Source organism: Muscardinus avellanarius (genome assembly GCF_963383645.1).
Source record: "Muscardinus avellanarius genome assembly, chromosome: 4".
NCBI classification, from domain to species: Eukaryota; Metazoa; Chordata; class Mammalia; order Rodentia; family Gliridae; genus Muscardinus; species Muscardinus avellanarius.
In genome coordinates, this window is record NC_137789.1 from 6,693,893 (window position 1) to 6,719,654 (window position 25,762).

Here is a 25,762-nt window from a genome sequence, read left to right on the forward strand (position 1 = left end):
CTGAGGATGGAAACCAGTGGTTTTCTACCTCCAGGCTACACTCCTAGACTTATTTTATATTTTATTTGGAAATAGGATCTCACTAAGTTGTTGAAAACCTAAGTAGCTGAGGCTGGCTTTGAACCCACGTGATCCTCCTGTCTCAGCCTCCCAAGTACTGGGATTACAAGTGTGCACCACCATGCTTGCCTTTGGCTTTATGTTTTGAAAAGACAATATTTTAGCTTACAAGTAAAAACTAAATTTTGAAGAAATTATATCTCCCACCATGAGTTTAGAAATTGCTCAAATCTTAAATACTTACTTAAGTAGTTATAAATAATTATTTTAATATTAATTTCAAATATGCTAATTATAATGGAGATAACCTGTATAATCATAAACTTTTCTGGACATTCAGTAAAGAATTCGGGAGAAAAAATATTTGAGGACTACCATTCGACTTTACAGCAACTTATTACAATTTGAAAATGATGAACTTCCCCTTTTTTCTTATGAATATAAAAGTAACAGTAGATCATTGAAACAAAGAAGATTAAACTACAAATTCATATTTAAATATCTATGGCTAAAATAAATAAGCCAAGCACGGTGGTGGCGCATACTTGTAGTCCCAGTATTCGGGAGGCTGAGACAGGAGGATCGCAGGTTCGCGGACAGCCTCAGCTATTTAGTGAGGCCCTTTGCAACTCAGTGAGACACTTTTTCAAAATAAAGAATAACAAAATAGGGTTGGGGTGTAGCTCAGAGTTAAAATGCCCCTGGTACTGCAATCAATCAATCAATATTGCTACTTTCTTATCTAATTTATACATGAAGACTGATGATGAGGTTTCAGAGATTTGTCAAGAAGATTAAGGGATTCAAGCAGAGTGGATATTGGCTAATTTCTTCCAGAGTATATTCCTCAGAATTAGAGACAGAATAATGTTGGCAAAATATAATAGCGTATATTGGTTATAGCAATATAAATTGATAGAATAGTTTTGCCAAAATTAATTTGGGTATCAAAATTTTTTTTTTTTTTTTGGTGGTACTGGGGGTGGAACCCAGAGGGTTTCTACCTACTGGTTTTACACTCAGACCTATTTTTATATTTTATTTGGAAACAGGGTCTCACAAAGTAGCTGAGATCCTCACTAAGTAGCTAAAGCTGGCTTCGAAATTGTGCGATCCTCCTGCCTCAGCCTCCCAGGCGCTGGGATTACAAGCGTGCGCCATTACGCCTAGCTATCAAAAACTTTATAAACACTTATGACACTGCACTCAATATTCTCAGTTGTGGGATTTCATCATGATATAAATATGACTTGAAGAAAACCTACAATCTAAATACAAGTATGTTTATCATAACATGCCCAATGGGATGCTTTAATACCAGAAATAAATGCGTTTATGAAGTATACATTTATACAAAGGAACTTGTTTGTACCAAGAAAAATGCAGATACGGAGTACTTACGGTAAAATATGAAAGGCAGAAAAGTGTGAAATAAATTACGCATTAGGCTCAAGGTATAGGGAAGGTATCGCTGGTCAAATCCAAAAGCCAGAGGAATAATAGGACACAGCAGAAAAAGTAGGAGCAAAAACAAAAGGAATCCAGAAGAAGAAATTATTAAATCTGATCAAAGAAATAAACGAGGCGAACTCTAGGCTTTAAGACTAAACCTAAATTCTACATCACTAAGACCGCATTTTAAATAATTGTATTGAATCATAATTATAGATCTCTGTTAAAGAAGCAATGTCATAGACAAGTACCAAATACAATAGGCAGGTAACAATCTGATAGAAACATTAGCCAATTTAAAAATTAACAAGGGACTTACTATGTTCCAGGGGCCAAATATAAACTACTACTTATTTAGCAAAAAGCACTGTGTGTGAATGAAACAAAATTAAATGCATGCAGGATGTCTAAATTTTGATAGCACTGACAAATACAAATGCCAGCGTAAATGTGGAATAATGAAAATACTCTTTCATTTCTGGTGAGAATGCTAAATGTTTGATGCACTTCAAAAGCAGTGTGGCAGTCTTCTTGCATAAATAAACATACTTTTGCCATATGATCCAGCAATTACACCCCTTGGTATTTATCCAAATAAGTTAAGAACTTATGTCTACATGCACACAAAATAACTTTCATGCAAATATTTATAGTACTTCTACTCATACTTACTAAACTTGAATGCAACCAAGATGTCTTATAGTACATGAAATGATAACCTTTGGTGCATACAGATAATAAGTATTATTCAGTGCTGAAAAGAAACATATCATTCATTAACAAAGGCCAATATAAGACAGTTGCATACTGTATAATTCCAACTACACAACATTCTAGAAAGGGTAAAGCTAAAGAAACAGTGAAAACCAGTGGTTGCCAGTGGGTATGGGGAAGGTCATTTCTGTGGCCATGAGACTATGTCATTATTTATTTGTCAATATTAATGAAATGTACAACACAGAGAGCGAACTATAATGTAACTATAGGGTTTGCTTGATAAAGCTACATCACTGTAGGCTTAACAAATTGCAACCTAAAGTACCACTCCGATGGGTCTGTTAATAATTTAAGATGATATACATGAGTACAGGAGAAGTCCTTTGATTTCACAAACTTGTGCTATGAACATAAAGCTGCTCTAAACAATGAGGCATGATTTTAGAAAGGTAATTGCATTAACATCCCCAGGGCGGGGATAAGTAAGTATAAAGGTTTGTTGTTTCTTGTTTGTAGCATTTCTTTTTATTCATCCCAGAAGGTAATATTTTACATGCTTCCAGTAGTAACCTTGTAAAGGTTTATAGGTCAAATTCCCAACTTGCACTTCTCTGTATCAGAGAAGAATTAGAAAAGTGGCCCATCTTGCTAGCCCAGAAGTGAACAAAATAAAATCTTCATTAGCAAAAGAAAATTACTGAGGGGAATGGGCTGTTGCAGGAGGTGCCATATTTATATTTCTGCCATAACTTAGCCAATATTCATCAAAAGTGGAAGTCGATCATATAAGCCTGGGATTTTGCAATTAATGGGGTGCAATGGCTAATTTGATGTTTGATCTCGACTGGGCCGTGGGGTTACTAGTTATCTGATAAGGCACTATTTCTTTTTTAATTTTTTTATTTGTGTATTATAGTTATTTATCTTAATGGAGTGCAAGATGTTAGAGGCATACATGGTCACATCACTCAATTAGCCCTTACCAATGTCACTTTTTCTAAAAGAATCTATGAGAGAGTTTACAGATAATATTGGCACTGAGTCAGTAGACTGAGGAAAGCAGATGTCCTTCCCAATGTGGAGAACCTCATAGAGTTAACTGAGAATACAATATAAATGCTAAGTGAAAATAAAGAGGTCATTCTCTCTACAATCTGTCCTCAAGCAGAGCACTATCTACTTGTCTTTAGAATCAGACTTGAATGAGAACTTACATCACAGTCTCTTCGGGGTCTCGGGCCTTTCGAGTTTAGTTGTAACTGTGTCATTGTATCTCCCAGGACTCCCCCTGGTGACAACAGATCTAGGAATTCTCAGCCTCCACAATCATGTAAGGCAATTATTAACATCTCAGTAGCCACAAAAGCCTTTACTTATTTCAACATCAACTTTAAAGTCTAATTTTTTCACTCAAAGTGTTTTAAATACATTTTGCATATCTGAGGGACACACAGATTTGGAGGGACTAGGACAGAAAGTTATAAAGTGAATGCTTGTACCCTACAAAAATGTATGTTGAAGCCCCTAACCCTAGTGCGATTTTATTGAGAGATGCAGATTTGAAGGCCAATTAGAGTCAGGTGAAATTATAAGAGTGAGATCATCATAAGAAGATTGTTCTTCTAGAAGGGACGTTAGAGATCTTGTTGACTCTCTTCCCATACAAAGGAAAGGTTTTGGGAATATCTAGCAAGCAAATGACCATCAGGAGATAAGCCTCCAAATGAAACCTACCATGCTGCCCTTGGGTTCTAGACTTCAGAACCTCTGTAATTGTGAATTATATATTATTATGCTACTAAGTCACACAGCCAAAAGAAATGTGCTACACAGTGTGAGTTGACCAATACCTGGAAGAAACATAAGAGATGAGATGTATGCATCACTGAAATGCATCCCCTTCAGTAGAGTGAAAGCACAAAGCCGGCCTGGCCGATTGCCATGAAGAAAGAGCTGATTTTCATAAAGCAGTTGAAGGGGTGAGCTATAGAGTTAGGTTCCTCCCAGTAGTTCTTCATTCTATCATTTTCTAACCATAACTATCAGGAAAGTGGTGGGAGAGGATTACTTCTCATTTGTTTCTTTGCTAGAGAATTAGACATTATAGGGCTGTGGTTAGAATAAAATGAAGTAGTGCAATTATGACTGTGAAGTGCCATATAATAAGTAGCCAATAAATATAATCTAAGAAGGAATCATAATATTAATTTGCCTTTCTTTCCTGTAGTTTTACATGTCCGGCCCTAATATTAATTTGCCTTTCTTTCCTGTAGTTTTACATATACGGCCCTTCTGACTTGTCCCCCACCCACCAACTCACCTCCTCTTGCCCCCAGAGAGGACTTGCTGGTCCTAAAGGAGACAGAATCCCCTCTAGTTCTCTGCAGAATATATCTGGCAACAAGAAGATACCAATGAAATGCAAGAAAGAAATGTGAAAAATATAAAAAGAAAAAAAAATGGAACTATTTCTAATTTTAGTTTGCCTACTAATTAGTGAAATCATTAAAAAACATAGAGACAAAGTTGACAGATCTATGGAATGCTGGCATTCGATGTGCTATCTTCCTCTGTGTGTGAAGAGGCTGATTGACAGACTCTTGTTTTGAAAACTGGCTCCTTTGGGCTCTGGCAGAGACTTTGCTTTTCCCCCCAACGACAAATGCACAGATCTCAATATCTGGCCCAGGAATTTCAGCCGCAGCAATAATGCTTCCTGTTCCTCTCCCTGAGTAATCTGCAATCCACAAAGATGTTTATGTATGCAAATTCAACTCCCTCCACAGCCCTTAAGATTGGCAAGGTATTGTTTTCCCCATTTTACAGATGAGGAGATTGCATTCTGTTCCAAATGGATTGGGACCTAGCTGAGAGAGGCGGTTCTGATATATTTATCTATGAATTCCCAGACACAGGAAGCTGCCTGAAGAATGAACAGATGAGTCAGTGAGTGCCTTGAAGAGGTTTCAGAGCTCTTAGGGTTGGAGAAAGGTGGTTGTGTATGTGGCCTGGCTCTGCAGCCTCGAAGCTTTGCCACCTTCAGAAAATCAGTGACTTTGTATCTGACGAGGCCTTTGTGAGGATTTAATATTAGCAGAATTTCTGGATTGCAAAAATGCTCATTAATGCCCACAGCCATTATCTTCTGCTCTCTTCTGGCTGCTTCCATGACTCGTTGCTTTCACCCAGCAACTGTGGCAGCCTGCCTAGTTTGGAGCATGAGTGAACGTGATGGTGAGATGCGGAAACGTCCTGTCAGCCAAGAGAGGCGTTCTGATTTAACTCACAGTGGTCCAGCACAATGGGAGAATATCTATGGATCTGCATCTAAATCAAATCTATCTAGCATCTATCTACCTATCTATGCACATATGTATATATACACATATATACACAACATACATATACAATATATACATTTACTCTATAATATAGCCCATCATGTAGGAACTACCTCACCCAATTTGAAAATAAATATTTTAAACCATGCCTTCATTTTGCATAAAAATGAAAAGATACATAGGAAGTAAGTACAAAGAACAAGCAAGTAAAACACTTCTTTTAATTTCTTTTAATACATATCATGGCATTAAAATGTTCCCCTGCCTGGAAAATAGGCATCACTCAGAGGGAATGGATGCTTTTTTCCAAGGACAACTCATTAGAAGATGAGGTTGACATTTAGTCAAAGACGTCTTTGTTCCTCAAATCGATAAGCACATGCATAGAAACAGACAATATAGAGTGCATAAACCTGCTATCTGCCAGGAGAAGGAATCCTGCGCAAATACCAGTATGATAGAGGCAGGGCGTCCTTTGTGATGTCGACGCTGTAGGGTATGGGAATAATCTCATCTGTAACTATTTTGTGATTGTTGTTTCAGTTATTATTGGAGATGTTATCTTAACTGATTTCTTTAATTTTATTAACTGGATTTTCTATCTCATTTCCTATAAAAATGGTATGCCCTTGCAACAAGGATATAAAAGTATTTCAATACAGGTCTTTTTGAAAAGGATGTCGGGTGGATTTGCTGTTAGAGTTAAAAGGATGAGCTTGGGGCGAGTCCCATATGAATATCTCTCCCTCTGGGTTTTACTGATCTCTAGCCCTAGATCCTACCAAGTCCCTGTCGGTGTGCATGGTAGAGTAAGATCTGGATGAGGGCAATGCAGTTAAGGTCTTTATGTACCTGGAAAGCTACAACTGCACCCTTAAAAGCTGCTCAGTTGCAGAGGTAGATAACACAGGGAGAGATTCCCATTTGAACACAATACGGCAGAGGTGTGGTCCCCTTGGCACTGCTGACCCCGTAGGGTATGAACATAATTTCAGCTGTGGTGGATGTGTGCGCCACGGCAGTATTCTTACATCTTTATGGGCTACAATGCTCTGATCTAAGAGACAGGTGACTGAAGTGAGAGCCATATGATAGTATTGTAAAGATGCTATGTGCCTATCTATATAATCTGGGTTCCATAAATGTTATATGTATTATCTTGTTCAATTGTCAACATGCTTTAAGTATTAGTATTTTATTGCTAAGGAAAATCAGATAGAAAGAAGACAAATGACTTAGTTAAATTCATAAAGCTAGAAAATGGAAGTGCTTTTGTAAGTGAGTTTTATATTTGGCTCTGATATTGTTTTCCATCTGAGCCACTTCTAGTTGTCTAATCTTGTCTTTTTCTAGCCTTTATATAAGCTCAAATGTCCATCTAAATGCTTTCAGTTTTGGCTCCCATTCTATATCCAATTATGTGGGAATTCATATTGGTTTTCCTTCCTAAATATGTCTAGGGTATTATGAGCTCCTTCATCTCTACCAAAACCACTGACAAATAGAACTAGAAAAGCTATATGATTTTCAAACAACACTATCTATCTATCTATCTATCTATCTATCTATCACTTTTATAGTTAGTTACATAAGATTAGCAGTCATTTTAAAAGTTGTCATGTGAATGATAAAATAAAAAACAATATTCATTATCACTTATCAATTTAAGAGAATTGTTGGTGTATTATGTCATAAGATCCTTACATTTTCTGGTGAGGATTTAAAGATTATCTTTTAGAGATAACAAGTCACATGTCAGGCCAACTAAATTTGGACTAATTTATACACAAGAAGTACTCAAATAATTATTTATTGTGACTACATTATGTTCTGAGGATTAAACTATATTTTTTCTTGTTCTATTTTTAATATTGATGGAGAATTAGTGAAGAAGCTATTTGGATCTTTTTATATGTTATAAAGTCAAGATTTTTATACGTTACTCAAATCACACAGATTCTAGCAGGAAAGATTTACGAAGTCAGTGTTATTAGGTTACAGCTGTGTGATATTAAGATTTTTCACCTGAGAAATTTCAACTCCAGAGATTCAGAAAGACCCCAAAGTGATAGCAAAACCTTTGTAAGATTCCCTTAGGTCGATAATAGGCCTGGCAGCCCTTGTGGCTCAACAGGAATATAGGAAACCAAGTCCATGGAGAGGCTCACAGGCTCCTTTGAGAACTAGAAACAAGGTATAGCCCCAAGGGCAAGATTGTTGTAAACACAGTTGAAGGATGAACAAAATATGAGACATGATGTGAATCCTGGGATATAACTCACGCTTGTAAAAGCAGACCTGCACTAGACCCTGGGAAAGATAGACCTAAATGCCAGTGCTGTTTCTGAATGCTCCCTGATGGAGTCCTAAGAAGATATTCATAGGGCGCCTTGTATAAAGCCGGGCATGGTAGCACATGCTTGTAATCCCTGCACTTGGGAGGCTGAAACAGGAGGATAGCAGTTTGCCAACAGCCTCAGCTACTACTTAGTGAGGCCTTTCGCAACTCAGTGAGACCCTGTTTCGAAATGAAGAATGAAAAGTAGGGCTGGGGTGTAGTTTGGGGATAGAGTGTCCCTGGGTTCCATCCCCAGTACCACACACACATACAAATCTCAACCAGGTGCTGTCTGGGAACTTTTGTTGTGTGTCCATTTCTTATCAAAACAGACATCATCTTTCACCCCCACCCCTTCTACTTAGCCCATTTTAAAATAACTGCAACACCCTCAGTCTGATCAAATAACCGATCCTAGAAACCGTTCTTTAATACCCACAGAGGGAACCTTTGAAACCACTCCAGTGTTCACCTGCCACTCGTGGTGGTGGTGCTGCTGAGCAGAATCCCAGAATCCACAGGGATGCTGGTGCTGCTGAAACACTACCATTGATGCTGGAGATGATGCCAAAGATGCTCAAAGATGTTGCCAGAGCCCAGAGATAGTTGCTGCTGCACATGCCAGCAGCATAACCTGAAGCTGAAAGTCTCCTCTCTGCCTTCTCCCCCTTCCCCTTGAGTTCCTTCCATTGGCAGAACCTGAGGAATGTATTGAAAGGCTTCTTCTTTCCGAAATACAAAAATCACAAAACCACAAAAGTGAAGCTAAAGATTGCATACTAATAATGACCACCGTCAATAAACAGGGCTGGCTGTATTCCTTGCACATTCGATAATCTTTGTTATTCTTACTGTTTGCTTCCTGCTGCCCCCTCAGTTCTCTGTTTCAGGTTCTCTAGATAAATTACAGGATCCTACATTTAAATTAAATTTGAGAAATAAAAATTATGTTTTTATATTTGGAGTTCCCATAAAATATGACATATGTGTGTATTATACAAATAATATGCATATTAAATATGTATACAAATAAAGTCTAAATGTTTAAAATGTTTATTTTTACCAAAAATTTAACTGCATTTACTGTATATTAACTTACTAAATCTAGCAAACCTATCCTATAGTGTACAGTGATGTATGAGGATTGCATGAGATGGATGCCCCCACACATTCCCTACAGCATTTTGCTCTCATCTTTCTATTCTCTCTTCTCTTCCCCCTCTCTCTCTCTTCCTCTTTTTTCCTTTCCTATTCTCTCGTCTCCACTCCTCTCCTCTCCTCTCGCCTCCCCTCTTGCCCAATGTAAAATTTCCTTGCATAGACAATAATTTTATTTACTAGGTACCTATGGTATACTAATTATTATGAGAAGTACTGAAGATGAAATAATAGATTTTGTAATGGCACTGCAAAACTTTCTGCTCTATTCAGAATTTAAGTGTTTAGTCCCTACTCAGAGCATTGGAAAACACTGAATCTAAGATAATCCCATCTGAAAACTTGTCTTGATCAAAGGAGGCCACCTCCCCCCAGTGTCTGATGATGCAGGTGTATAAAACCTTCTGTTTGTCTCAAGGCAGAGACATCTAAAGGGAAAGCAACAATGTTCTCTATAGAATCGGGGATCGTTGCTATGACTGTCTTCCCGGTCAACCTCTTCTTCTGCTAAATCACTCTGCCAAATCTTGATCCCTCATAAAAATTTCCCTTAAGACTTATACAGGAGAATCTCAGAGTCGATTTTCTTGCAAGTCCAAAAAAAAAAAAAAAACTAGGGCAGTCAGTAGCTGCTTTCATGAGTCAAAAGTAATCCATTTTGGGCTGCAAAACAAAACACCTTTCATTTAAAATCTATTTTGTTTTCTTTCCTCGTCACTTTGGTTTCGGCCCTAGCAGGACTATTGAATGCTTTTTGAATAAATGATTGAAAAACAAAAGTAATTTTTGTTTTTGTAAATCTATAAATAATCACACATAACAGTTCAATAAATGTTAGATTCACCTTCTTCCTAGAAGAAAATGTTGTAAATTGAGGAACATTCACTATGTAAAGATTCCAGATACGAATTATCGATTTATGATTTGTTTTCCATCTCAGATTACAAATAACACCTTCTTGGGGAGCTAATTGAAATCCATTTCTATAGAACTACAAAATATTTGTTTGTTGTCTGATAGGTAAAGTATAAAATAAGCCAACATGAGGGTATGCGAAATAATCAATGCATACTTTGAACTCTTCCAATTTCTCTAATAGTCCAACACGCTGCTTTGTCACATCTGAATAGATTCAGATACCCTGAGACTTCATGGTCCATCCATCATTCTACCGCTTGGTAGACATCCTCCTGAGATGTCATATTAGAATTCCAAGGAGAGCCACAAATGTAAGTGGCCCGATAATTTTTCAACTTGTTGCATCCAATGCAGTTGAGCAGATTTGTCATTTTGAAACATTCCACTCGGTTACTCACAGTATTTGTCCTCGATTATTTTGCCACATATCTGATAAACACAAACTCTTTACAGTTTTGGAATACTGGCATTGCCTTTGGACATCTCACCCTTCACATTCTCCCAGGGGACTCCATTAACACTCTTGATTTCACTGACCATTTGCTTTACATAAATCACAAATCCCTGCCAGTAGCTCAGACTCACTGCAAGCACCCATCTATTTATCTAATATATTGACATATCTGGCTGTTTATTAAAATACCCTATGCTCGTATCTCAAACTTATTTCTTGCCTCCATCTGACTCAACTCCCCAAACTTCCCCTTTAGGATTTATGTATTATTCATTTAATTCAATTTATTAGTTAAAGCCAGGTGTGGTGGTACACACTTGTAATCCCAGTAATTGGAAAGCTGAGATAGGAAGATCACAGATTTGAGGCCAGCCTCAGTAATTTAGCAATACCCTATTTCAAATGAAAAATAAATAAAAAGGATTGGGGGTATAGCTGAGAAGCAGAACAACTCTGAGGACTCAATTTCCAGCATCACAAAGAAATGAATAAACAAATTATATTTAGCTCACATATATGAATGTATCACCATGGACCTCACTATCATGTACAATAATAATGCATCAATATTTTTAAGAAAATAAATTACCAATGTTTACAGTATTGGCAGTAAAACTATAGCTGCTTTAAATTTTTCTATGAATATGAGTTTTTACTTCTATTGAGTAAATACCTAGAAATAAAATTGCTTGCTGTGCAGGAAGAATAGATTAACATTTATATGAAGATGTCAATTTTTCAAAATGACCTGTCATTCTTCCTTCCCCAAATAGTGTATGAGAATTCCAGTTGCTTCATATCTTTGCTATAAGTTAGTATTATGACTTCAAATTTTAAATTTTATTATATTTTCCACTCTCTTTGTTATAGTATCTATTTTAAATTGCATTTCCCTAATGGCTAAAAAGGTGGGCATATCTTTCAATGCTTACTTATGATCCTTGTATTTTCCTTGGTGTTATATTTGCCCATATGTTTTGAAAAAATTTATTTTAATTGAGTAGTACATTTCTTCATTAATGAGTATCAAAACTATTTACATATTCTAGATGCAAATATTTTTTTCTTTTGGATAAATGATTTACAAATATTTTTCTAATGTGAGTTTTCATTTTTAACAGCATTTTTCAAAAGGCAACAATTCTTAATTTTGATGAAACTGATTCATGAATTTTTTTATTGCGGTACTGGGGATGGAACTCAGAGGTATTCTACCTCTGAGCTTTTTTTTATACCGCAGCCCTATTTTTTATTCTTAATATTGAAACAGTGTCTCACTGAGTTGCAAAGAGACTCACTACGTAGCCGAGGCTGTCTGTGATCTGTGATCCTCCTGTCTCAGAGTCCCAAATGCTTATATTACAAGTGTGAGCCACCAGGACCATTTGATTTATGAATATTTTCTTTCAGTAATCAAGAATTATTTAGGATTGCTTATTTAGTTTTCAAACCTCTAGAGATCTTACACTTACCTGTTACTTATTTCTTATTCAATTTTACTATGGTAAAGCATATACTTGTAACTTCACGAAGTTAGGTTTAGTTATAGTTTTGTTTCATTTTATGACATGAGATATGGCAAATCTTGGTAAATGTTCCATGTACTTTAGCAGAATATGTATTTTACTATTGCTTGGTGGAATAATGTAAATTTTATTAGATCCATTTTGTTGGTGGTGTTGCTGAATCCCATTAGATCACTTATGTCTGTGTATTTTAATAATTATTAAGGTAGATGTGCTGAAGATTCAAGCTGTCACTATAGAATTACTATTTTTCTTTCAATACCAGGAATTGCTCCTTCATATATTTTGAGGCTTTACTGTTAGCATTATTAGAATAGTTTGAGGCTCTACACTTAGAATTTTATGTACTTTCTGTAAATTTTTTCTTTTATCATTATGTAACCTTTATCTTTATTGCTAGTAATTCTCCTTTCTCTGAAGTCTACATTGTCTGATATTAATATAAAACATTCTTGATTTCTTTTGATTAGTGCTTACAACTTTTTAAATCTTTTTATTTTATTTATTCTGCACATATAATTATGGATAAAAAAGGTGTCATATATACTGTTTTCTCTGACACTATTGAGGCTTATTTTATTATGTAATTTTGTTGAAATTTTCTTCTGGCAATATTAATTGAGATATTTAGTATTTATATTTAATGTAGGAATCTCTATGTTTGCACTTATTCCTACAGTAGTACTACTTGAGTTCTCTATTTTTCCTCTGAGTTTACTTACTAAATATCCCTACTTTTTCTGCTCTCAATTCAACAAAAACTGTTAGTTCCATTTTACCATTTTAATAAAACCATTGAGTTTTTGCCTTTTCCTTTGAAGTTCTGGAAGTTGAACTCAGGGCTTCACACATTTTAGCTCATTTTAGCTGCATGTTCTTCCACAGAGCTACAACCTAGGCTCCAAGTCTGTATCCTTAAATAAAATTTTAGTGGTAGTTTTTGAGTTTACATTACATATTTCATATTATATATTTAATTTGTTACAGTCTACTTATTATTATTATTTTATAATTTCAAATATAAATCAGTACCCTATATGTGCTTTACTATCTCCTTTTACATCTTGGTTATCATAAATATTTCTTCTATAAATATGAAATATCAATTATCCTAATCATAATATAATGTCTTTTCTTTCTGGACACAAAGTCTATACTTTCGGCATTGATTCAGCAGACCTCAACAATAGGAAATTATGCATAATATCACATCATTTCCTGAGTCAGAGTTTAGTGGCAAATGAATTAGACAAAAAGTAAGCACATATTTTTGGATACATGTAGTTAGAAACGCCACGGATGCATCTGTAGATTTTGTCTCCGGTGTCGAAGAGAACAAAGGGCTACAAACAAAACTTTTGGCTCAGATGACAATGGATGTCATGGCATGGATGATATAATAAAGAGTCCCCATGAAATACAACGAGAAAAAGCTTGGGCCCACCTAGTTTATTAGGTATGTAAAGTAGAACATTCAACGTTCTCAGAAGTTGCGATTTGTTTTAGGGGAAAAAAGTAGAGAGTATTGAAAAAGTTTTAGAAGAAAAAAAAAAGTAGAGAACATGGGAACTAATAAAAGACTGTTCCAAAAAGACGGAAGAGATTCATATCTGACTCATGACCTATTAGACTGGAACCTTCCTATGACCACTTTTTACTCTTGGCTTCATCTAAATTTACTAATATAATGACATTTCCTCTATGGTTATGAATCCACTGTTCTATTCCACCTGAATTAATATCACCCTTCAGTTAAGGACAATTTTCAGAACCTCTACCATCAATCGGGATTCCTGAGTGAGGCCTTCCCGATCTAATAAAGAACATGGAAATGGGATTCAGTTAACAAGAGTGTTTTTGTAACAATGGGAATCATTCAGAAAATAATAATTTATTTGAAAGGGGAAAAAACGGTCTACCCCCAAGAGTCAGCTTCTGTTGGCTCAGGGGAGCTAGATATGTTTTCTTCTCCCTACTCAGCTCACATTGGCATCTTAAAATTGGTCTCATAGTAGTATGTACTCGCCTATAAAACAGCAAATAAAGCAAATCTTTCTCTGTTTTTTACTTCTGAAAGTGGCATTGATTGATTCATGCCCTTCTAAAATCCTAATGTTGAAGTGTTAATTCCTAACACCACAAAATGTAACTGTAGTTGACAGTAAACGTCTTTAAAGACTTTACTAGATTAAAATGAGGTCACCAGGTGAGCCCTGATTCCATATAACTGGTGACATTATAAGGAAACAATTAGGACACATATACATACAGACCAAAGTCCCTGTGAAGACACAGTGAGAACATGGCCTTCTACAACTCAAAGAGAAATATGGACAAAGGAAGCAGTTCCGAAAACCTCAGTGCTGTACACCTGTTATCAAGAGAGGCTGAGACAGGAGGATCGCAATTTCTAGGCCAGTCTCAGCAATTTGAAAAATCCTGTGTCAAAATAAAAATTAAAAAGAAAGAAAGAGAGAGATAGAGAGGGAGAAAGGGGAGATGGGAGGAAGGAAGGAAGGAAGAAAGGAAGGAAGGAAGGAAGGCAGGCTGACATCTTAAGGTATTAAAATGATTCTTACTTTAACAAATAACATGTGTAGTTTTAAAAGCAGTTGCACATTTGTTGAAAAGTGTTATGTGCCAATCACTCCACTTAATGCGCACCTATCTCATTGATGATAAATACTGTGGGAAGTACTGCTTCCTCTGCTATGACAGAGGTGGGTGGGAGGGGAGAGGACACCATTCTGACAGACGTATAAAAGATGGTGAAATGGCTTCCTTATCCTTGTGTTCAGTAATTGTGTAATCTAAGGCAACTAATTAGTCTTTCTAGTGCTCGTTTCCCTTATGTATAAAATAGAATAATGTGATCTCACATGCTTCAAAGACTGTGTGCAGCTTTATCATTCTTTATGTTGCCATGAATATAAACAAGGGACCAGCAGTAATCCCTCGTCCAAGCAAAAGGCTTAGCTATCGCCCTCATGAGGCTTACAGATAATAAACAAATGAGTACTCAACAAAAGACCTATGCCCACACAATGGGAAGTAATATAATTCAAAGAAACAATGCCTTCTGGGACTCCTTCTTCCTTCAGCATGCCCTCACCTAGCCCATTCTCCTGTGTATCATTAACAAAATGAAGTGCCATTTGTGAAACACAACAGATCCCCATCTCTTTCATATTCTTGAGCAAAGATGGTATCATATCTTCCCAGCTTCCCTGTGTGCATTTCTGCAGCAACATGCTCCCAGAACAGTGGTTACTGCTTTTTCCCCTGGACTAATGAAAAACAGCAAATCTCTACTTCATTGCAACCGTGACCTCAGCCTCTGGGATCACCATAGTCCTGGCAGAAGAAAACCAGTTTATTTTTCAACTCCATTCCATTTTTCCAAATGATCTTGCCTTGCAGTTTTATTCTGTATCAATTATTTCAGAAATTGCCTAACTGGGGCACATTCTACAGTTACGCATTTCTTTCTTTTCCCCTCAGGTTTTACATTTGTTGAGCCTGACTCTGAAACTCAGTTCTTTGCGTTAAGCCTTTAAATTTAACCCAGAGCTTTTTATCCCCATATGAAAATAAGATGTGACTCAAGCCTTATGAGAGGTGTCAACCAAGGATTTTGAGTATTTTTCTTTAGAACTTTTAGCCCAGATGTGAAAGACCACTGAAGACAGTGTGTCTATTTGCAACATTTTAGTTTAATCCTATGGAAGAATCACAAAAATGTATCTTGCATGGAATGAGTATTATGAGTCAATTAATACATCCATCTATCTACCTACTTATCAATACTCTATCACCTTTCTATCTATCATCTGCCATCTATCCCCTATATGCCATTTAACTATCATCTGTTTATCTACTTTCCAGCTATGTGTTTTGATCAACTTTTTCTATTGACCAAAAAACCTGACATGAAAAATATAAAGAATGAAAGTTTCATTGGGGGCTCACAGTTTCAGAGGCTCATTCCATAAAAAGCTGATCCAAGGTGACAGGATACCATGTAATTAAAAAAAAAGCTACTCACATAATAGCACACAGAAGCAAAGCGAGCAAAAGGAAGCAACAAGAGACTGATATAATCCTCGATAGCACACCCCGTGACCTACCTTTTCAGCCACAGTCCACCTGCCTAAATTACCACCCAGTAAATCTATTTAAATTATTATTTTTTCAGGGTTTTCACATGTGATGATCTTGGGTTTTTAAAACTTTGTACCCCTTCAATTGAATAATTTCACTGGTATACCCAGTAACCAGAACAATGCATCTATGCTTTTTTCATATCAAGAAGCTGATGAGAAACAGAGATTAGTCTAACCTTTATCAGTCTCACCAAATACAGATCCACAAAGTATATGTTATTGATTTCTGAGTTTCCGTGGCTGTTTACATCATTGTGGCAGTCAACAATGGATGCAATCTGCTATGAATTTTACTTCCCAGGGATAGTATGGTTCTGACTCAAAAGAAATCTCCTTCTTGACTTCCCTTATTTGAAACAGAAGAGCTTTGGTGACCCATAGACTTATTCTCTACACCCCATTTATAAATCTCTTGGTTTTGATAAAACCTAAATCCCTATAATAGTAGCATTTCTATTTAATTTGTTTTCTGTCTAAGTCCAATGTCTAGAGTTTAATCTTATATGACTTTTATCATTATTTCTAACTCTGGCTGGGGCACCCCATGTGTGTTTTGATTACCTACAAAATGATCATATTTGTAACTTGGCATTCATGTTTACATTTCCTGGACTATCCTGTTATGTACTACACATATAGCAGGGTGCATTTATAGGCCATGACTTTTGGAGATTTAGGCATAAAAAGGAAGAAAAGACAAAGTACTGAATATACTTGAGAAGAAATAGAAATATGAGCAATCCTATCACTACTGGAAGTAATCTGTAACTAAAAACAATTCCATGACATTCAATTACCACCTGTAGAATGTTTCACTGGAGAATTCTTTGAAACACTGATGGAAAAACTAATTATATGCTACATAAGTTTTTCAAAGAATAGAGAAGGAGCAGATGGGAAAAGAAATGTCCCAAATCATCTAGTGAGCCCATTATTATGCTCATAACAGAATTTAAAAAGAGATTACAGTATAAAAATCAACCAACATCTGATAATGATCAAGTATGTGAAAATTTGTACCAATGTATTATCACATTGAGTCTAGCAATGTATAACAAAATTAATTGATCATAGTCAAGTGGGGTTTTTCACAAAACTGCAAGGTCATCTAAACTTTTGAAAATTAACCAACACCAACATAATTTAATCTTATAGTACAACAGAAAAGCAAAAAACAGGTAGTTATCTCAAAAAGGTAGAAAAATTGACAACATTTAAGATTTAACTATTACAAAATTTCTGAGTAAAAAAGGAATATAAAGAAATGTCCTAAATCTAATATTGTATATCCATGAAAAATCAACACCCAATATAATTTATGATTAAAGTTAAATGGCTCCCCCAATAATATCCTAAAATGACAAAGTTGCTAGATTTTACTATTTTTACTAAGATTTTACTGAAGATCTCAGCAAATGAAATGAGGTAAGAAAAAATATAGAGAAAATGTAGACTCAAAATAATTGCCAATGGATGTTATATAGCTCCATGTATATTATATAAAGATGATTAAATATAAGAACATGCTGCATAGAGTCAGGGGAGGTGGCACACACTTGTAATCCGAGGTCTTGAGAGGCTAAGACAGGAAGATTGCAGGTTCGGGACCAGACTCAGCCACTTGGGAAGCCCTCTGCAACTTAGTAAGAACCTGCTTCAAAACAAAGAATAAAGTAATCCTGGGGGTATAGCTCAAATGTAGACTGTCTCTAGGTTCAATCCCAGTACCAAAAAAGAGGAAAGAAATATCCTCCATAGATCCATGCATAGAGTTACATGACTGTATTATAGCCTCAAACTTGTAAGAAAGCAGATTCATGTTAAGTGTTCTTATCACAATGTGAATAAATAAATAATAAAACTTTTTGTCTTTAGGAAATGTACCTGTTGTCTGTATACATAGTAAACTCTAAAGAACATATACAAATATATATATTCTCTTTTTCTTAAGAACTCAACGAGAACTGGCAAACTTACTTATATTAAAAAATATAGCAATCTTGACTGCAGGAAACAAAATGAACACAAAGACATTCCATTATTTTACATGAGCAACAACAAATACAAAAATAAAATAAAATAAAACCATTTATAGTACAAATTATATTATTAAAAACATGGAATGATTTTAATATGCATATTAAGTGAAATTAAACATTACAAAACATTCCTAAAAGTAAGTAAACTCCAGACATATGAAAAATATATCACACTTTGAGCTAAAAGAGTCAGAATTATTAAAATGACAGTTGTATTATCTGTGTATATAGGTTGAATACTATCCAAATAAAATGTGTCAAATTGTTTTATAAAGTTTAATGTACTTATATATATGACATTTGCTTTGAAATGCTAGGAAGAGAATAATAAAACTTTGCTAAAAAGTACAAATTTAGAGTATGTTGTCTGATTTTAAGACTTACTATACTGCTAAATAATAATAAAAATAATAACAATGTTGTCTAGTTTTATGATAGACATATAGAACAAAAGACCAGAAAAGAAATTCCAAAAACAGGATAACACATCACAGTCAATTTGACAAAACACCATGGAAATTCAATAAAAATAATAATAACCTTTTAAATAAATATTTCTTCAAAAACAGGATATCTATATAGAGAAATACCAATTTCAAATGTTAAAACATAAAGGGAAATATTGAAATGAATCACAAACCCCAATATAGAAGATAAGATTATAAAATATTCTGATGTAAGCAGAGAAGAAAAATCTTTGCTACCTTGTGGTGATAAATACTTTCCTAGATAAAACAGTAAGTGTAAATCATATAAAACTGAGCAATGCCAGGCATGGTGGCACATGCCTATGACCCCAGTACTTGGGAGGCTTAAACAGGAGGATTGCAGGTTCAAGAGTAGTCTCAGCCAGTCTTGAGAATCTCAGCAACCTGATGAGATCCTATTTTAAAATAATATAACAGGGATAGGGTTGTAGTTTGGAGAGTGAATGCCCTGGGATCAATCCTCAGTACCATAAAAATAAATAATAAATGGATAAATAAATAAGAATAGCATATAGCCAATTCTTTTCATATTTTATTTTATTTATAAGTGGAACATATTGAAAGTGGTATACATTTAGATTGTACTTCGTGCCCTCTGTCCCCCAATTTCCCTTCCTCCCTCCCAATAAAGATTGTCCAGGTTAACCATGTCATATTTATACTGTTACTCATATTCGGATGTAACTCCTCCATTGAGCAACCTCAGCTTTCTTCCTCTCCTATCCTTCCATTTTAGCTTTGCTAGAAAATTTTTCATTTTTCTTAAGCCCTAATGAGACACTGAAAGGTAAACTTATGTAAGGAAATATAGTCAATAAATATATCCAGAAAAGACATATCTAAAAAAAAAGAACTCCTTCAATTCAATTGGAAGAAAAATAACCTAGTTAAAATGTACACAAAGGCATTGATTTCATCAAAACATATACTAGTGTCCAATACACAAGAAATACTCAGAATTATTAATCATCAGATAAATGAAAATTGAAACCACCATTAAAAGTTATTTTTCTATTATAATGGCTCAAATTTATGACCGAAAATATTAGGGTTGGTGAAAAGGTAGAACAATTGCAATTTTGACACATTGTGTTTCAACAGTAAAAAAACACAACCATTCTTGGTAATTGGCATTTTTCTATAAAGCGATTCATATGCTGAGCATATGACCTTGTGATTCCTTTCCTTTGTGTTAGGATTATTGTATGCTTCATATAGAACTGTGATGATGGGTAAAAACATTTTCTTTACTTCTTAGAAATTCAGGCTACACAAGTATAGTATTGAAAATTATTTCACTTTCTTTCTTTACCCCTTTATTCAATATGCCCTAAAAAGAGAAAACAGCTGCTAATGAACAAATTAATATTAGCAGTTTTAAAAAAATAGCCAGTGAACAATGCAGATACTTTAGCAAAGTTGAGGAAATGGATCCACATTGGCTTTCTGCCACCCAAAGTGCTATATGTGTCCCTTAAAACATTTGCCCTGTTTTGACTTTTACTTAAATAAAAGTAAAAGTTTTCCTGGTGGTGAGATGATTCTTCATCTTCGTATCCTTCTTTCTTTTTCTTTCTCTGACATTTTCTATATCTTTTTTACATCATTCTTTTTCTCTACTTTTTCACCTTCTTTGCCTTAATCATCCTTTTTTTCAAATTTTATTTGACTTAGCTTTCTTTTCAATAATCTTATTGATACTTAGAATTTCTATGTGTGCCCAAAATGTTTTATTTTTATTTTTGTTTTTATAGTTTATACTTAATTATCCTTCTATTTTTTCAGCACATAATCTCACTGTATAAATTCCACCAGCTAATTGTTCTCTGCATACTGCTCATATTATCTCTGTGTGTATATATATATATATATATATATATATATATATATATATATATATATATATATATATATATATATGTTACTGCCCTTCCATTCAAGAGAAACTTTTGATAACACATAAAATCTTTGGATCTACTCAATTCCCCCAGGCCTACCTCCGCTCTGTTTATAGTTTAGTTTAAAGTAGAATTATTTTCATCCCAATATTTGCTCTTTTTCTTTGCTCCTCAAATTTTTGTGAGACCCATGAATCTTTAAAAAGGTAGAAAATTGTTCTTTGCTAGGTATGTGGAGCATATTTTTTCATATTGTCATGAATAATTAGAGCAATGATGTTTTTGTTCATCTTTCTATCAAGGCAATAAGTAAAACACTAGAACTTTGAGTAGTAACCGTGACTTGGCCTCTAATTGCTCAGTGAGTTATCTTTCCAGCAATTATTCTAATCTATCTTCACTTTAATGACAGTATTATGATTTTTCATGCCTAACCTTACTCTGTGCCCCCCAAAGACTCTGAAGAAGCAGATATCTTTCCTAAATTCAGATCGATCTAAAAAGGGCAAATTAGTTTCTATGGGCAATAATATAAGTAATAATACAGGACTGATCATTCAACAGTACCCCCACAGATACTCTTGCATCCACATGTTTCCTACATAAGAACTACAAGTCTGTAATTGCACAAGGCTTCTAGTGCAAGATGGACCAAGAAAAGCTAAGGTGGATGAATAAAACCACCAGATCTTTGTCCATATTTTTTAAAAGTATGAAATCATTTAAAAGTATGAAATTTGAATTGTTTCTTATAGTCATATTGAGATCACAAAAGATATAGCCTTCAGAAACTGAAGATAATCAAAATGACAAGTCTAAGAGAATAACAGAGAAATTGAGGCAGAGAACTGATTGAAAAATGCATTAATGTTTAATTACTTTAAGCTCCAAATATTTTTTTGTTTTTATTTTTTGTTTGGTGGTACTGGGGTTCCTGGAAACCCTTCTACCTCCGGGCTACACTACCAGACCTCTTTTATACTTTTTTATTTGGAATCAGGGTCTCTTAAGCCAGCGCGTGGCTGGCTTCGAACCTGAGAGATTCTCCTGTCTCTGCCTCCCAAGCGCGGGGATTACAAGCGTGCACCGCCATGCCCGGCTAAGCTCCATATTTTAATAGACATAATATTTTTGTCTTTTAGCAGAACTATTTGAGGTTATACTTTTAGTTACTGATAGCAAAAATTTTCCTAGACAGGCGAGGCGGTGAATGCTTGTAATCCCAGCATTCAGGAAGCTAAGACAGGAGGACTGTGGTTTGCTGACAGCCTCAGCTACTATTTAGGCCCTTTGCAACTCAGTGAGACTCTGTTTCAAAATAAAGAATAAAAAATAGGACTGGAGGTGTAGCTCTAAGGTAGAATGTCCCTGGGTTTCAACCCCAGTACCATAAAAAATAAAATCATCCTAATGATGTTCTTCCCTCTTCAAAATGTCAGCATGTCATTCAGTGTGCAAGCTCAATCTTTCATATCAAGGCTCCAGTTTATCTCCATTATTGCATCCTCAAACTTTTTTTCCTAATATATCTTCTTTTTAAAATTTTAATTATTGCATTGTAGTCACACATCTTAATTAATAGATAGTACAGGCATACATGCCCACATCTCTCCTTTAGCCCTTCTCCAATTCCCACCCCAATGTCTCTTCTTTCGCTCCATCTTATGTTTGACTTAGTGACTGACTTTAATTTATTTTCCTGTAATCCATTATGCATCAATCAAACCAAAACAATTCTTATTTTAAACTAGCTGTCACATCATCTCCTCTGAAGTCACACTTGATTAACACAGATGTGTTTAGATAGACTCTTCTGTTTTCAATTTCAGATTTGCTTATTTATCCTACTTAATTTCACTTAATCTCTTAAAATAAATTTTATCCTTTTTATACATTTGCTTCCCTCACTAGCCATGAAAACTTTGAAAAGAGAGGCACTTTTAAGTATTATTGTGTCTATAAAGCCTAGTATTATTCTATAGCTGGATAGAAAATATGCACACTTATTTAATGTGATGTCTCTATTAAATATAATTTTATTTAGTGTTAACATAAAAATTTAAAAAATCACAAACTTTACATTTTAGATACATTTCCTGTTTGTTTATATTTTTTTGTGTGAACTATCCAATTTGACTTTGGAATGAATCACTTCATAAACAATTACTTAATGAGCACTCTGTGCTTGGAATGGGGCTAAGTTCCATGAACATGATTTTAAACAGACATCTGGGATACTTTATGGAGAAAACATGAATGGGATAGTTACAGGCACATGAGCTGTTGAAACCAGTAAAGTGCTAAGAAGGAGATATATATCTTCTAAGAGTCTATCTAGTGGGATCCATGAACTTGATGGGAAAGGCTTTCACACACTGAGATGTAATGATGAATGAGATTGTTAACTATACAAGGAGGATCAGGAGGGAGTGTGCTGAATCAAATCCTCTTGATGTTTCTAGGTGCAGCAGGAGGAGATGATGACAAAACATGGCTTAAGAAGAATATTAGTAAAATTAACTTTTCTTTCTAAAACAGAAAATTAGGCCTACAAAAGTTTAAGAAAGAAAGTGCTAGAGTCAAGGTGAATGGCTGCCTCCTAGCTCAAGACTGGCTGTACTGATTTTAGTTTTGCCCATTTTTTTCATTCTCTAAAGTCTGGAAGGCTTGACTCATCTCTCAAGGAAATTAAAGGCTGGTGGGAAATCAATGTGCAAACAGCAATGTATACATTAGAATATGAAGCCACTATGAGCTGGCAATATTGAGATGCTAAGGCACATAAAGGACAGGGAAATCGAGTAAAGAATGAACAGATGACTAAAGGGAAACTAGAATGTCTTGTATACAACAAAACTCAACGATTAAATGACAATTACAGTCATTTAAATTCTGAAGTCAAAATCAAGATAAATTCAAGAAGTAACCATTTAAGTTCATCACATGAAGACCAATCAAAACAATTACAAATTGTGAAACAAACTTTTGAAAGAATAGAGTTGAAAAGTGGCCTTCAAGCACGTGACCAAAGAGAGAAGAGTGAAGGGGACTAAGAATGTCCAGGAAGACCCTGTTTTTAAGCACCAGTATCTGGCAGCAACTTCAAAGCTTTAATTTTCTCCTTTAATGAGATCTTTTAGAGCAGATGTGGGGATAAAAAGGCAAGGAGAAAAGAAATGTGGTTAATTAGGGAGTGATCAGATCTTGTAAAAATAGCTATTTTAAAAATTGGACTAAACATTGTGTCCTTGAAAAATAAAAACATTTCAGATGAGTTTATCCAGATGACAAGCCCTCAGTAGGATAATTATAGAAAATAGTTAATAAAATTACAGAAGCATTTAATGTTACTTACGAGAGTTATAATATACCTGTATTTCCTGGAAAAGAGAGGGAAAAAAGGCAAGAATGACTACACAAATTACAAACTCTCTGTGTGTATGCAGACACACAACTCTTTCTGAAGCTCTGTATATGTAGTGGGGCTATCAATTTACGTCTACACCGCATGCAGTTTGGGGTTGCTGGCATTCTTTGATGATCAAGTTCAAGGAAAGCTGCAGCCATTTTTCTTTATTAAACACATTTTCTTATTTGCCTTCTTATCAAAATCAGAAATCAATGCACTTTGCTATTGCATGGTATAATTTCAGTCCTTTAAAAACAAATTTTGCTAGTATTAAATGAATTTTTGTCATTATTTTTATTTTGAAGCAAAATGTATTGTTCTTAATATTGAATTTTGTTCCTTGGCATTTGGAAAGCTGAAAATGTTACCTAAGCTTGAATTACAGCTTCTATTTAATAAGTCACTTGCTAGACTGTGACATGATTATTAAAGGTTTTGTTTTCATTCTACAATCTCAATACATCACATGGATGACTTTCTGTAAGTGCTGAGAAGGCTGGTAAGCCTGATAGAAAGAGACAAGAGAAACACAGAAGGACTGAATGAGGCCAAGAGGGCTGCAGGGGGAAAAGTCCTCATCTGTTGACAACATGATTCAAGCCAGGAGTTTTCCATTGTTCATCTCTTTTTCATGTGCTTGTTCTTAGTTTGTTCTGTTTGCTATAAAAAAAAAAAAACTAACAATTAGTAAATTATGGAACATAAATTTATTTCCTACAGTTCTGGATCTGGGAAGTCAAAGTTCAAAGGACTTACTTACATCTGGTTGAATCTTTCTTGTTCCATCAAGGTGGAAAATGAAAGGACGAGAGAGTATATGCATGAGAGTAAGGAAAGGGGACAAACTCACCTTTCTATCAAAACCTACTTCTACCATAACCAACGATACCTGTGATAATACCATTAACCCATTTATGAGAACAGAATAGCATGACCTAATTGCCTTTTCAAGATCCCATCTCTCAACACTATTGCATTGGGGATTACATTTCTATTTTAGTTAGCATTCTCACTACTGTGACTTAACCAGCTTGACCACAGGCCACATAGAGGAAGGAAGATTTGTTTGCTCACAGTTCTGGAGATTTCAAGGGTTCAATCCATGTGAGGCTGGGTTCATTGACATAGTTCAGAGAATAGTGGCAAGATGCAAAGAGAAGCAGAAGTAGATCTTTTCTTACTTCTTGGAGGCCAGAAGCAAGAGAGAGAACAAAAGGGCTCAAAGACAAGAGTGTAGTCCTTGAGGTCACACCCCCAGGGAGCCACTTCCTCCAGACACACCACTCATGCCTGAATTACCACCCAGTAAGTCCGTTATAATGGACTTATCTATGCACTGATGAGATTATAACCCCGGTGACTTAATTGCATTAACTATGAATATTAATTCATGAGCTCTTGAGGGGTCATTCTATAGCTAACCATGACAGGTTCCAAAGCATAAAACTGGGGAGGCATATTCAAGCCATAACTGTAGCATAGTTTGAAAAGATGACAGTAATATTATTAACATCATTCTCACTTTACAATGGGTAAATACATTTCAGAGATTTAAATGTATCAACATGTACAACATTAAGAACAATAGCCAAATTTGAAATTGAATAGAATACTTTGAATTGTTTTTTTTTTTTTTTTTTGAAAACAGGGGTTAAACCCAAGGACATTCTATATTCAAGCTACATCCCCATCCCTATGTTTCATTCTTTATTTTGAAACAGGATCTCACTAAGTTGCAGAGGGCCTCACTATATAGCTGAGGCTACCCTCAAACCTGTGATCCTCCTGTCTCAGCCTCCCA